Raw genomic sequence first — 14,721 nt, 5'->3', positions numbered from 1 at the left:
CAAAAAAAAAAATATATATATATATATATATAATAATACATGACAATTGGTGCTTATAGTCTTTTGCGGTCTTGCACAATTGAGCCAGAGTGCATCATTGGGCAGCTTTCAATCCCACATGGGCAGCATTCAATCCACATGGGTTGGTTCCACTTTTCATCATTAATACACACTCTCTTCCACTTTCTTTTCTTTTTTTTTTTTTTTTTTTATACCGCCCACTCCATCCCTATTTATTATTATTATTATTATTATTATTATTATTATTATTATTATTATTATTATTATTATTATTATTATTATTGTTTATTCTACTTTTTGATAGGTTATGATTGAAACTACCAACCCATCATTCCACCGCCCACTCCATACCTATTTATTATTATTATTATTATTATTTTTTTTTTTTAAAAAAAAAAAAAAACAAAAAAAAATACCAAACACCATTGCAAACAATTTACAAATTTGCACCCCCAATCATATTTTATTCATCTCAGGGCACAACCCCGATCACACTTTTACACACACACACACACACAAAAAAAAAAAAAAAAAACAAAAAAAAAAAAAAAAAACACACAAAACAACCCCATCCACCGGCGGGATTTTTTCTTCTCTACTCTGCCGCAGGTCTCTTCTTCTTGCCTCCGTCTTGGACGGCCCTTGCCGGTGTTGCCTCCGTGTTTCCCACTCCACTGGGCATGATCACTACTCCCTGCTCCTCCACTGCAGCATATGGCGGCCCTCCAAATCGGAACATCACGGTGGCCTTCCGCTTCAGCTCCTTGTTTTCTGCCCTTAGCCCGCTTATCTCTGCTCGCGCATCCTTATACATGCGTTGGAGCAGAGCCAGCTGGGAATTTAAATGCTGCACCTCATTTGTCCTACTCTGCAGCCGGTTCGACAAATTTGTGACCGCCGTCATGGTTTCCACACATGACTTCAGAGTATACTGATTAGCCTCAATATCAGTTTGCACCGCCATTTTTTGCTCCACCGACCGCATCGGAAAGTTCAATGGAGCAAAACCAGAGGTGTTTGGTTGAGGTTCACTGGCCACCGCATCAGTTATTTCTCTTGTGGGCTCGTTCAGTTCTGGAAAGAGCGTGAGCAGGTTCTGGGTAGCTGGACGGGAAGAAGAGGCCATGTTTTGGGTTGCTCAGTGTTTCAGCGCAGGGTTTACAGAGTGTTTCAGACTGCCAACATTTCAGAGGTTTCAGAATGGTATGCCTCAGCCTCAGCCTTCGTCTTGGTTTAAATAGCCAAGGCCGATCCGCGCATCGCGCGCCACTTGCCGACAGACGACAAACGGGCGCGCCAACCAAGGCACCCACGTGCCTCGCCATCATGTCTGGCACGCCTTTTGATGGCACGCCTTTTGATGGCACACCTTTTTATGGATTGGGCACGCCTTTTGAGGGTGCCACTTTTACAACGGTCCGACATGACCCCATAAACTGTCCCGACATTGATTCCGGTTAGCATACAGTGTCCTCTACAACGTTATAACACCCCCCTACAGTGTCCTCTACAACGTTATGACACCACCATACAGTGTCCTCTACCACGTTATGACACCACCATCCAGTGTCCTCTACAACGTTATGACACCACCATACAGTGTCCTCTACCACGTTATGACACCACCATCCAGTGTCCTCTACAACGTTATGACACCACCATCCAGTGTCCTCTACCACGTTATGACACCACCTTTCAGTGTTTTCACCAACGGTCTGACACGACCATACAGTGTCTCCTATTTTTTTTATTTTTTTTTTTATTTTTATGTATTTTCTTGTTTTGTTCCTCTCTTCAAACTCAAGTTGGTTAGTTTCTATCCTCCTTGAGTTTGCGGGGGCTGTTAGAATTTACCATCACCTACCACACACTTACCATCACCTACCACACACTCACCTACTACACTCACCTACTCCTCACCTACCACCACCTAACCTACATCTATATAATCAATCAATTGTACCAGAACACAACACAACAACATCAATCAATAATAATAATTCTCTTTATACAATTCTCTATATACATAACTTGTTCTCTCTCTCTTTCTATATGTATTAATTTTTTACACATTTAATATTCAGCTTGCTTGGAAAAAGTTTCTTATGAACAAGGCCTTCAAAACTTATCTGCAACTAAAATTCAGAGTTGCTATTGTGGTTGGTTCAGGGGAAAGAGTTTTGTGCTTCAGAAGCAAGCAGCATTAAAAATTCAAAGTATTTTTCAATGTTTGAGATGCTTGAGGGATTTTCAACAATACAAAATTGCAACTAGGTCTGCAATTATTATTCAATCTCACACACGTGGATGGATTGCTCGAAGAGTTGCTTATCGACTAAAATGTCTCATCATTGTAATTCAAGTAAGTCTAGTTGTTCTGTAGATAACTTTGACATGTTACTGAAAATTGTTATTGATTAGAGGAAAGTTCTAGCTATCTGAAAATTGCGTGCGTGCGTGCGTGCGTGCGTGTGTCTCTCTCTCTCCTGTGTGTTCTGTTATATTTTATATCTCTATATTATGAACATATACGGAATATTTGATATGTGTAAATTTCTAATCTTGATTCTTTTTGGATGGTAGAAGGTCATTCTATTCCTGAATTTTTGGTTTGTCTTTGCCTTTTTTTGGTTAGTCATCTGTATGAATGCAATTTTCCTAACTGAACATGACTTAAAATTAATAATGTGATTGTTTGGTTTAATCAATCCAGAGTCATTGCCGTGGTTGGTTAATAAGAAAGGAGATTGTGGTCCAAAAAGAGGCTGTGATAAAGATTCAAAGTGCTTTTCGATGCATTCAGTGCCAGAAGCTTTTTGATTGTTATAGGCATGCTGCACCAGAAATCCAACGGTTTGTCAGGGGTCAGATAGCTCGAAGAAGGCTTTTAGGTATCTTTCATGTGCTGCCTATTTATTTTAGTAACACTCTTTTATTTATGTTTTAGTCTTTGTAAGTGTACTCATGTATGAGATCGCGTTAATGCAGAATGCAATTTTCCTAACTGAACATGACTTAAAATTAATAATGTGATTGTTTGGTTTAATCAATCCAGAGTCATTGCCGTGGTTGGTTAATAAGAAAGGAGATTGTGGTCCAAAAAGAGGCTGTGATAAAGATTCAAAGTGCTTTTCGATGCATTCAGTGCCAGAAGCGTTTTGATTGTTATAGGCATTCTGCACCAGAAATCCAACGGTTTGTCAGGGGTCAGATAGCTCGAAGGAGGCTTTTAGGTATCTTTCATGTGCTGCCTATTTGTTTTAGTAACACTCTTTTATTTATGTTTTAGTCTTTGTAAGTGTACTCATGTATGAGATCGTGTTAATGCAGGGGCTTCTTTCCTCCCAAAAACAGATCCAACAGGTTGCATTGTGACTTCAACAGATTACTTCCAGAATCTTGAATTGGGTATGTTTTTATGCTCCGTTTTGAAGTTGCAAAGATGGTGGAGGGTTGTTTTGATGCATAAATCAAGTTCAAAGTCAGCAATCATAATCCAATCTCATATTCGAGGGTGGATTGCCAGGCAAGAAGCTACTAGAGTAAGGCATTGTATTATTGTAATCCAAGTAAGACACACCTCTCTTTTGTTGTCCTATTCTTTCCTAAATGCTCCTGTAATGGTATTGATAAGGTGAAGCCATCAATGCATGCGCTAATTTTTTATTATATCTTTCTAATTTATTTATTTTTGGTTTGGCCTTTTTGATGTGGTAGTCATACTGGAAAGGTTACCTTGCATGGAAAGCTTCAAGAGGGCAGCTACTTGATTTACGCTTGAGATTGTAAAAGTTTGCTACAAATGTGGATGATAGCATGCGTATTATAAACAGACTCCTGATGGCACTTTCTGATCTATTGAGTATGAAAAGCGTCAGTGGCATTCTTCATACCTGTGCAACTTTAGGTGAGCATTTTATATCATTATTATAGAAGTCATCGGACACTCATAGAATCGTGTCAAATACTTTTCGTACTCAATAGATCAGAAAGTGCCACCAGGAAAAGATTGCCGGAATTTTTTGTTGTTCTAACCATTTTCCTTGTGTGTTGTTTTTCATTGGATGTACAAACTAGAAAATTTGATGTTAATTGGAGGAGATTTTGAGAAGTTACGATAATTTTAATAATGAGCTGATATTGCATTATCTTAGATAATAGGACTTACAATTTAATTCCCTCATGATTTATCCTCACAATTTCTTTTTGTCCATCTTTATATTCTTGAGATATGCTAAGTTACTCTTCCTCTCTCTACTAGAAACCATTCATTATTTCCTTTTGAGTTCTTGGTAAAATGTTATGTCATTTTAGTTATTGCACGATGAAGTCCTCTAGCACCTGGATGCTATTGTTTTTCTTAAAGCTGGGTATCAGGGTAATGAGGGTAGGGGCTATTTTTACACTTTTACCCAAGTCTACAAAACTCTGAAAATTCTAAATTTTTTAATGCATTTATTCTTGTTCATTATTAGTTTTATTAATTTGTGAGTAAGCTCTTTCCGCTTGTCATGTTTAAATTTTTTATTTTTTTTTCTTTCTTACATGGTGATGGTGCCTTGTTGGTCAATGCTTAAGTATCACAAACACTTCTAGGGAGGAGCCGTGTTTGTATTAGACACTTATTGGACACTCATAGAATCGTGTCAAATACTTCTTTAATGTGTTCTAATTTAAAAAAATGATATTTCATGATTTTAGTTATTCTGATGATACTTCATTAACACTTCTCGGATTCCCTAAAAAGCTCATATTGTGGATCTCTTAACAATTACAATGTCTACCATTATTGGGATTGTAACTTAACGAAACAATTCTGAAGATGATGCTAATCATGTTCATGATGACTTCTAAAACAAAATTCACTGTGATTTGAACAATTACAGGAAGGTCATTTGTCATGTATTTAAAAACATTTTAATTTGCGAAATGTTGAAGCAATGATGTTGAACTTGTTCTACAGATATGGCCACAAAACATTCACAAAAATGTTGTGAAAAAGTTGTGGAAGCCGGGGCAGTTGACACGTTACTGAAGCTGATTCGCTCAGTTAGTCGAAGTATACCTGATCAAGAGGTTCTAAAACATGCACTGTCTACTCTAAGAAACCTTGCTCGATGTTCACATTTGACTGAAGTGCTGGTTCATAGTCGTGGATCTGTAGAAACGATTCTTTGGGAGTTGCTAAGGTTTGTCAGAGAAGTTACTGAGAGTGTAGAAGTTTTTTGTGTTTTTTATTTTCATTTGTTGTGTTTTGTACTTTTTTCTCAGAAACAAAGAGGAGGGTTATTTCATTGCTTCTGAGCTTTAGAGGAAGATATGTTTGAATACGAAAGGTGTTGAAGCTGCACGCAGCTCGCCAACTCTCTTGAAGAGGTTACACAATCTTGTTGAGGATCTCACAAGAAAGACAGGCAACGAAAAGAGGTAAGATGTTGGTAACAGAAATTCTGAATATTGTTTTTGCTTGTTTTAGTAAAAAATAGTGTTTTTTGTACAATGAAAAATGACAGTAAGTGGAAAACATTTTTCATGGTTAGTGGAAAATAAACTTATTTGGTTGGAAAATGTTTTTCACTTTTGAAACATAAAACTCGTTTTTCAGATTGAAGTGTTACTCATGCCACCACACACAAACCCCCCCCCCCCCCCCCCCACACCATTGCCCCACCACTAGCATATTCGTTTCAAAGTTGCAACTAAACATAAAAAAAAAATTGTTTTAGTTTATGTAAAAAAGTATTTTTGGCTGACACAAATAGAGCGTTACCTTGATAAATTATATGCATGTCTATCTTTGTTTCCTTATAATTGTTTAATTAAACTATTTATGAATATTTCTTTATTTGTTTCGGCAAAACATCTCTTGAATCTAAAGGATTTCGAATAAGCAGAACTAAGACAGAGTACATGGAGTGTAAATTTAGTAACAGTAACAATGAAAGCATAGGAGAAGTGAAGATTTTGAACCAAGAACTGCTTAAGAGTGAACATTTTCGTTATTTAGGGTCGATTATCACAACAGCGGAGGAGGTTGATGCGGATGTGACCCATAGGATTAAAGCGGGATGATGTAAGTGGAGAAGTACGTCTGGGATACTGTGCGATAAATGAATACTCATTAGACTAAAAGGTAAGTTCTATAGAACAACTATTAGATCAACGATGTTGTATGAGACTTAGTGTTGGGCAACCAAGAAACATGTAGATAAGATGAGTGTGGCTCAGATGAGGATGCTAAGGTAGATGTGTGGCAAGACTAGACAAGACAGAATTATGAACGAGTGTATTCGGGAGTGGGTAGGAGTAGCATCGATAGAAGATAAGTTGAGAGAGAATTGATTGAGATGATTTGGTCATGTTTAACGGAGACTAACAGAGGCAGTAGTGAAAAGATGCGATGCTGTAACGTTAGGGGACGAGGTAGGCCTGGATTAACATTGGCTAGCGTTGTAAATAGAGATATGGATCTACTTAATTGAACTAATGAAATGGCCTTTGATAGGGCCGCTTGGAGAAGAATTCATGTAGCCGACTCTATTTGATGGGACTTGAGACTTGGTTTGGTTTGGTTTGTTTCGGCAAAACATAAGAGTCAACGAAAAACAAATTTATTTGGACTGAAAATGCTTCACTTCTAAAAATGCTTCTGGACGAATGTCTCACCAACCGCTACCACTTCCACCAGCACTACACCACTACTACTACCATGGACTAGCACAGTAGTGTAAGTTTCAAAAAATATTTTGTATAGAAAAATGTTTTCTGTTGAAACAAATTGAAAGTTACTTTTGATCAAACTTCTAATGCATCCCTAACTTTGTTTGCTTATAATTGTGTAATTAAACTTATTTCTGCCACTTACATCCAGGAATGCTAGGGTCAGCTTGCAAGAGAGCAGTTGGAGAGAAGATTAAGAGAAGCTGTTGAGCTCCTAAATTTAATTACAAATGGATAAAGCAAAGTTCCAACCCTATATTTGGTACAATGTATATTTTTATAGTCAAGAAAAAGTTCCCTTTGAATTGAATTTTTTTGGGGGATCCCAATGTATGTTTGTTTCTGTGGGAATTTGTGATTTCATGATCCTTGTAACCGTATTTGTTTCTAGCTAATAGTAATGAAGTTTAAGCTGTCTTTTGTGATTGTACTTTTTGCTCTCAAGTGATTTGTTTAATTATTCATTAGCTTTTGCTCAAATTATTTCTCTTACTCTCATTTCATTTCAAGGGTCACTCTATTTCGAGGGTTATTTAGTATGATAAAAAATAAAAGACAAGAGAATATCTATATATTTGGGTAAATTACACTTATTATTCTAGTTTGAGAAAAATAGTCTGACTCATACTTTTGAAATAATTATATTAATATTTTTTTAATAAGATTAAATTGATTGAAATTAATACAGATGGTGAGTAGATATTATGTAAATTAAAACTTAAAAAAAGTATATTTATATTAAAAATATAGGATTAATTATATTATTTTTTTCAAATGTCAAGAAATGTGAATACAATTCCTTATATATTTTTATGATAAATGAAAAATAACTTTAATTGGATAAAACAAACCTTTTATAATTTTAAAAGTGAAAAATAATTTTCAAACTAAGGTAGCAACCAAAAACTAGGGGCATTTCCCTAAACAAGCTAAAATAGTAAATCAATTCCCAAATTAAGCCTAGTTTTTAAAGAATTCCCAAAATAAGCTAACTCGCGGTTCACAATCGCGATTTCAACATATTCCGCCTGTTTCGCGTGAAAGTTGGGAAATCTTAAATTTGTGGTTACGAAAAGCGATTTTGATTAAGAAATCGTGGTTACAAAACGCGATTTTAATTAATTATTTTTTTTTTTGAACTCGCTATTACAAACCACGATTTCATCCAAAAAAAAAATTGTTCTGAATTCGCTGTTTGTAACCACGCTTTTAGGAATTTTTTTTTTTGTGAACTCGTGGTTTGTAACCACGAGTTTAGAACTGCTACTCAACACATCACTCACACTCTACACATCACTCACACTCAATATATATATATACATATATATATTTTAATATATATTTATAATTTAATATATATATATAAATTTTATTTCATAAAATTGAAACTAATATAAAATAATTATTTTTTTATTTTAATTCTTAATTTTTTTTAATTTTACTGTTCAGGGATAAAATTTATTTTTTTTGATTTTTTGGTTTAAAGTTTAATTCTTAAAATTTATTTATTTTTATTTTAGGGTTTAGGATTTATAAAAAAAATAAATTTTAAGAATTAAATTCTAAACCCTAAAATAAAAATTTTAAAAATTAAATTCTAAACCCTAAAAAAAATAAATTTTAAGAATTAAATTCTAAACCCTAAAATTTTAATTATTTTTATTTTTTTTATAAATCCTAAACCCTAAAATAAAAATAAATAAATTTTAAGAATTAAACCTTAAACCCAAAAATAAAAAAAAATAAATTATCCCTGAACAGTAAAATTAAAAAAAAATTAAGAATTAAAATAAAAAAATAATTATTTTATATTAGTTTCAATTTTATGAAATAAAATTTATATATATATATATATATATTAAATTATAAATATATATTAATATATATATATATATATATTGAGTGTGAGTGATGTGTAGAGTGTGAGTGATGTGTTGAGTAGCAGTTCTAAACTCCTGGTTACAAACCACGAGTTCACAAATTTTTTTTTTCCTAAAAGCGTGGTTACAAATAGCGAATTCAGAACAAATTTTTTTTTGGATGAAATCGTGGTTTGTAACAGCGAGTTCAAAAGAAAAAAAAAATTAATTAAAATTGCGTTTTGTAACCGCGATTTCTTAATCAAAATCGCTTTTCGTAACCACGAATTTAAGATTTCCCAATTTTCACGCGAAACAGGCGGAATATGTTGAAATCACGATTGTGAACCGCGAGTTAGCTTATTTTGGGAATTCTTTGAAAACTAGACTTAGTTTGGGAATTGATTTACTATTTTAGCTTATTTAGGGAAATGCCCCCAAAAACTACCATCACCAATACTATTACAATTATTGGCACATTATTTTGAAGGTAACAACCAAATATATAATTTATTTTTGTAGAAAAAAAAAAAAATATATATATATATTTTTGCAGAACCTACAATCATGCAATTTTATGACCCTCCCCCCCAAAAAAAAAAATTACAAACACCCCTATTAAAATTTACTTCAAATACAAATTGCTTTGATAATTTTAAAAATTATATCCAACCTTTTAAAATTTTAAATTTTATAACAAATAGCTCTTTTTATTAATAAATTATTAAGTCAATTAATAATTTTTAATGATGTTAAAAATTTATTTCAATTAATAATTCAGATAATTTTATAATTGTATAAGAGAACAATTATAAGTTTCATCTTTTCAATTTAATCTGTTAAATAAAAGATTCTACCAATAGGATATTCATAATTTTCCAAACCACAAGAGACTTCCTGTATTTTAAACAATCCTCATGGGGTGTATCTGTAATTTACGCAAAAAGGAAAATAGAACACAATTCAATACAAAGAATAGAATGGACAATGAGCACAAAGAATTTTAATACCAAAAAAAATATAGAACTCAATACAAGTCCAAAAGGGAAAAAACCACATGAGGTGAGCAACTTCTAACTATAAGAGGCAAACAAAGAACGAGCAATTAGAAATAGACCTCAACTAATAGAATAAGATTGACAACACAAGGCTAGGACACAAATCAACAAAAAGATCATCACAATCCGAGGGCAAGATTCAGGATCCCCCTAGCCACAATGGGGACGCTACTGCGCAGCCCCCCAGCAGCGTCTGCTGTGTGGCAATTTGAGCCCATTTCGAGACTCATTTTGATGATTCGAACCGTTTATATTTTAGAATACATCAAGTTGAATATGCCTGCAAAAAATCAAGTTAATCGGATATCGTTTACTCATTCATCCACTCACATTTGTATCTACAAAAATAAATACAAATGTATTTTAGCTTAATTAAAATGAATACTAATGTGAGTGGATGAATAGGTAAATGATATCCGATTAACTTGATTTTTTGCAGACATGTTCTACTTGACGTATTCTAAAATGTGAACGGTTTGGATGAATCGGCCCAAATTGCCGCACAACAGATGCTGCTGCGTGGGCTGCACAGCAGCGTCCCCACTTCCCTCGCGAGCATGGCAAAGTCCAAAAGCGAAAAAACCACATGAGGCGAGCTGTAGGCTTGACTCCAACTTGGTTGCCGAAAAATCTTCCAAAAGGCTTTGAACAAGGGCAAAACATCGCGGCAGGAAAGAATTAAGTACAATCCTAAGAGGCTGCAAACATAAATATACAATTGGGGTGAGAAGAATAAAATGGAATTTGAGCAGACAAGATCACGAGGGAGTAAGGGGAAAACTAGCATGAATTTCAAAAAATCCAGACTTGAATCCGTTGATTTATCTAGTAACTATTCAACCAAATTGTAACGAAGATAGTTCTATCTTTATAAGAGCAAATCAAGACTACATGCATGGAACAAGAGATAGTAAAATTTTCTTCCTCGCATTGACATTATGAGACTAATAGTCAACAACATAGGCGATGCCATTGATGAAAACCCTCACCTTCAACCATAGGCTCCGAGAAAAAGGTCAATCTTATAAATGAGAAGAAATTAGCATTGGAAAGAAATGCTGCTTCCCTTCAACAAGACCTCATCAATTGCTTCCTTAGTATCTGCAACAAAGACAATTCAGCTATATTGTTCGCTTCTCTCTCTCAGCCTCTGCAATCATGACAGATTTAAGAACAGAAAATGCATAGGAAACTATAAAAATTAAGCATACAAAAAATTTGTTATTTGAGATTGCAGAACAAGAGAGAGATTGCAAAGAGCAAGGCTCTACGGGGAGCTTCTCATGTGGGATGCACTTGTCAAATGCACACATGGAGAGTAGCAATGGAGACTCTAAGGATGACCCTCCTGTGTTCTGCACCTTTAGGAGGGCTCTCAACTCAAAGATACAGAATAGACTCTCAACTCAAAGATGCAGAATAGGAAAGACACCTAATACCAAAACGATGGCAAGTATGTCCAAATATAGTTTAATGTTTCCTTCAAAGAAGCTCTATCAGCGAAATTAATGCATGTAGTATTAAGAAAATAGCTAGTACCGACATAGAATTCTGATACTCAGGTGGTATGGGCAGCAAGCATGACTCACATGGAGGAGAACATCTTCCAGAATGTGTCCTGGGTATGAGTTTGACAGAATCGAAACCCTAGCTATGATTCATTACTTTGTGACTTCAAATGGAAGCTATCCTGCATTGAAGATTCGTTCCTGCAAAGATCTAATGCTAGTTTCCAATCAGTGAGTACCAATCCATACTGAGCAAAAGAAATATAATGATGCAATTCAGGTCAAGCAGCATTTCATTGGTTTAAATGAAAAATAAAATGTGTCCATGCTTTTGAATAAGCTTATATGTATCAGTCTAGTGGGAACGGGTAAGCAATTCATCCACATTGCTCATCCGGCTCACCATAACTTCTTGGTGGACTAAAAAGACAGTAGCTTCTCCACAATTAGATGACTTTGATAATCTGCTCAACATTAAAAATTGATCCACATTATTGATTTGCTCTGCCAATCATAATCATTAAAAGAAGAAACAAAGTTGATTAGACAACAATCGGCAGCCCAAGCTCGAACCAGACTAGCAGAATATGTAAGCCCTTTTCTCAATATCTTCTGGCATTGCAAAAATAATATCTGAAGCTCGTTCAAATCCCTGTTCCACAAGAATTTTTACAGCAGTATCATAATATAATTAGCTCTGGCAATCACAGTTTTATATTGCCAAAATCAAATAAATCTCATTCTAGGTCAGGAATGTAGAAAACTGCCTACATTAGGATGGTGAAAAACCTCGAAAGTGTAAAAACTGAAAACTCTGTTGGTCCAACATATCATAGAGAGCAAATAAAATCTCACTGAACAATGATAAAGAACATATCACATTCCCATAGCAATTTTATTAAATTAAGAAATCAAAAGTGGAAAAGTAATTACCACATTTTGGTACTTTAGAAGGTTCTTTTCTGCAACTCATGGTACTATTATGAATCTGTGATATCTTCACCCTTCTGCTGTTTCTTCTTTTGTAACTAGAGAAAGAGGATTGGCCCACCCCAAAAAAAATTTACATGTTTCCATTGGGATCTCCTTTGTAGGCCAAAGCCCCAGATTCCTGAGAATACTCAAACCAACCTAGTGAAAAGTGTCTATACCAAAGAATACAAAATATAGGTCAATTTTGATGGTCAAACTCTTTGGTGGCCTAATGGTTCTAATCATTCACGCTGCGAATCGATTGATGCAAAGTAATGGTATGGGACTACTCTTGACAATGAGCATGCACAACCCATTATAAGCGTATCAACTATTAAGTGATTGAAATCAACCAGAGTTAGAATTGGACTCTTAAGCATTATTGATGTCTTGTGTGAAGGCTTCTTATATTTTTATTTACTACTCTCTCTAAGACTTTCCTTATTAAGAATTTCCAGTGGGATGCATTAGTTACCTGGGATGATTCCGGTGAAGGCGGCGACGGGACCACGTCACCGAATCCTTTTCCTTGGAGGTAGGTCCTTTGAGTTTGAAGAAGCAATTGCAGATCACAGAGGCCACCGCCAATTGTCTATTGTGGAGCGGGGGCAAGGGCTGCGGCGGGAGGTCATGCTATCGGGGTTTGAAGTACAATGGACCGCCAGGAAACTGAGGACGGCGTCCCGCATGTCCGATCGTTATTCTTTTTTAGGCTGGCTAGAAGGGAAGGGACGAAGCGTGGCAACCTGGCTTCTCGGCGAGGACAATGGTGGTTCTTCGGTGCAGATCGTGGTGACATTGGAAGGCAAAAGGACTCAGATTTACCTTCCTATGTCGGAGTTTGCGCATGGATGAGAGGGGGAACACTGGTTATTGAAGGTTTTGCTATAGGGCCGAAAGAGGGGTCGAAGGGGGGTGAGGACAAGGGGGTGATGATCGAGAAAAGGGCTGTTCCAAAGCTTGAGTGGACAATCGGCCCAATTGGAGGAGTTGAGGTGGTGAATGGTGTGGCGGAGGAAGGGTGGTTCCAATATCTGAACTGGGCGATAGTGGGTAAAGTGGGTTTGAGAGGGGACAAGGGGCTGGGTTTTTTAGCCATGACAGAATGGGTCGGTCGTTGGTGGAAGGAGTTCGGGAAAGTGGAAAACTGACCAATTGGGGGCCAAGACTTTTTGTTTGTTCTGCCGACACGACGACAGGTTGAGACCTTGCTGCGACGGCGGTGGGTTATTGCTGGGCGTGACCTGAATCTGGTGTGGTGGTCTCCGACAGTGCTGTGTCTGGCAACGGAAGTGTCAGAAGTGCGGCGAATCCTCTGGCGATGAGCCCCTTTCAGCCTTTACGTCATCCAACAAAGATAATAAGGACGCCACTGCTTCTCTCTGACCTTCTAAACGACCAAACACCTCTCTATTACAGGTTTTCAAATCCCTTTTAAGCAATTTTAGCCTCTGTGCTAACATATAACTAGGCGAGCCTGTAACTGCATAAGTAGACCACCATCCCCGCACCATCTCTAAGAAACCATTTGCTTGCAATCACATATTCCAAAATGAAAAGGCGTAAGCTGACTGCGAAGCCCCCCACTATCAAGTAAAAAAGGCTAGTGATCAGATACCGGGTGGGCCAACCAAAACTGGAGCAAAGATCCTCTAGAGTGATTTTTTCTTAAAGTTTCTTAGAGTGCTACAATGTGTGGTTGAGATTTACTGGCAATGTAGCACTCTAGAAAACTTTAAGGAAATTTCACTCTAGAGGATCCTTGGTGCCAAAACTGAGCCACCTCCAAAAAAATGCTCCTTCCAGTCACTTCGAGATCAGAAATAGATCAATTCGAGACAGACTTCGGCCATTCGACTAGGCGACTCTTCCTCCTTGAAGCAATAAGTCAATCAGATGCAATTCATCAATGAAAGAACAGAAACTTCACATAGAGCTCGACTCCCGAGAACTCCCCACCCTCTCGCTCGGCCATCTCATCATGTTAAAGTCACCCCCCATACACCAAGGCTCAGACCAACGGAATGCCACAGCCTCCAACTCTGACAGGAACTCTCCTCGATCAACACGTCATACCGGACCATACACCCCCGTGAACACCCATCGAAATTGGTCCTCCACACACCAAAATAAACAAGACACTGAAAAATAGCCAAACTCCTCTTCCTTCCTAACAACCCTTGAGTCCCAGTAAAGCAATACACCACCCGTCGTGCCCATTGCCGGCAAATGTAGCCATTCCATAAACCTGCCCCCCAAAATTTCCCGTACCACCTCTGCCCCAAACACTTCCATTTTTGTCTCCTGTAAGCAAACCACATCAACTCTTGCCCTACGCAATACTGCCTTTACCGCTAACCTCTTATCTCTATTATTCAAGCCTCGCACATTCCAAGTCAAAATTTTTAATTTCATTTCAACAATAGCGCTCCCCTCGACGTCTATGTGAATCACGTGTTGCCCTTGTTCCACCCTGTTCATAATTTATAGAGCACTCTAAATTCCTTAGCTCTAGTTTCCCGTTGCGACAGGTATCCGCCACTGTAACCACTTCCTTACTAGGAGATCTCCTTCGCCACGACG

General features: G+C 36.7%; 1 long non-coding RNA gene and 1 pseudogene across 4 annotated transcripts in view; one reads left to right on the top strand and one right to left on the bottom strand.

Moving 5' to 3' along the window:
• Positions 1-6,938, top strand: part of LOC114289061 (uncharacterized) — a 21,897-nt pseudogene extending 14,959 nt beyond the window's left edge. Inside the window, exons 17-24 of the transcript XR_014341360.1 lie at positions 2,605-2,630; positions 2,735-2,923; positions 3,077-3,254; positions 3,352-3,590; positions 3,739-3,928; positions 4,985-5,210; positions 5,293-5,448; positions 6,893-6,938. The product of XR_014341360.1 is annotated as an uncharacterized LOC114289061 (transcript). The remainder of the gene's footprint in view (positions 1-2,604; positions 2,631-2,734; positions 2,924-3,076; positions 3,255-3,351; positions 3,591-3,738; positions 3,929-4,984; positions 5,211-5,292; positions 5,449-6,892) is intronic.
• Positions 6,939-9,588: 2,650 nt separating this feature from the next.
• On the bottom strand, positions 9,589-13,756 carry LOC114277490 (uncharacterized). 3 transcript variants are annotated; one of them, XR_014340742.1, is made up of 4 exons: positions 12,614-13,753; positions 12,100-12,277; positions 10,648-11,818; positions 9,589-10,356 (listed from the first exon to the last, which is right to left on the bottom strand). It is a non-coding gene; the product is annotated as an uncharacterized LOC114277490 (long non-coding RNA). The 3 variants fall into 3 exon arrangements; XR_003634606.2 differs by having other exon boundaries at positions 10,648-11,090; positions 11,198-13,756; XR_003634604.2 differs by having other exon boundaries at positions 10,648-12,277.
• Between the last annotated feature and the right edge of the window lie 965 nt (positions 13,757-14,721).

This window comes from Camellia sinensis, chromosome 9 (assembly GCF_055761805.1).
Source record: "Camellia sinensis isolate YWXY chromosome 9, ASM5576180v1, whole genome shotgun sequence".
Taxonomy (NCBI): Eukaryota; Viridiplantae; Streptophyta; class Magnoliopsida; order Ericales; family Theaceae; genus Camellia; species Camellia sinensis.
This window is presented reverse-complemented; position numbering and strand designations above follow the sequence as displayed.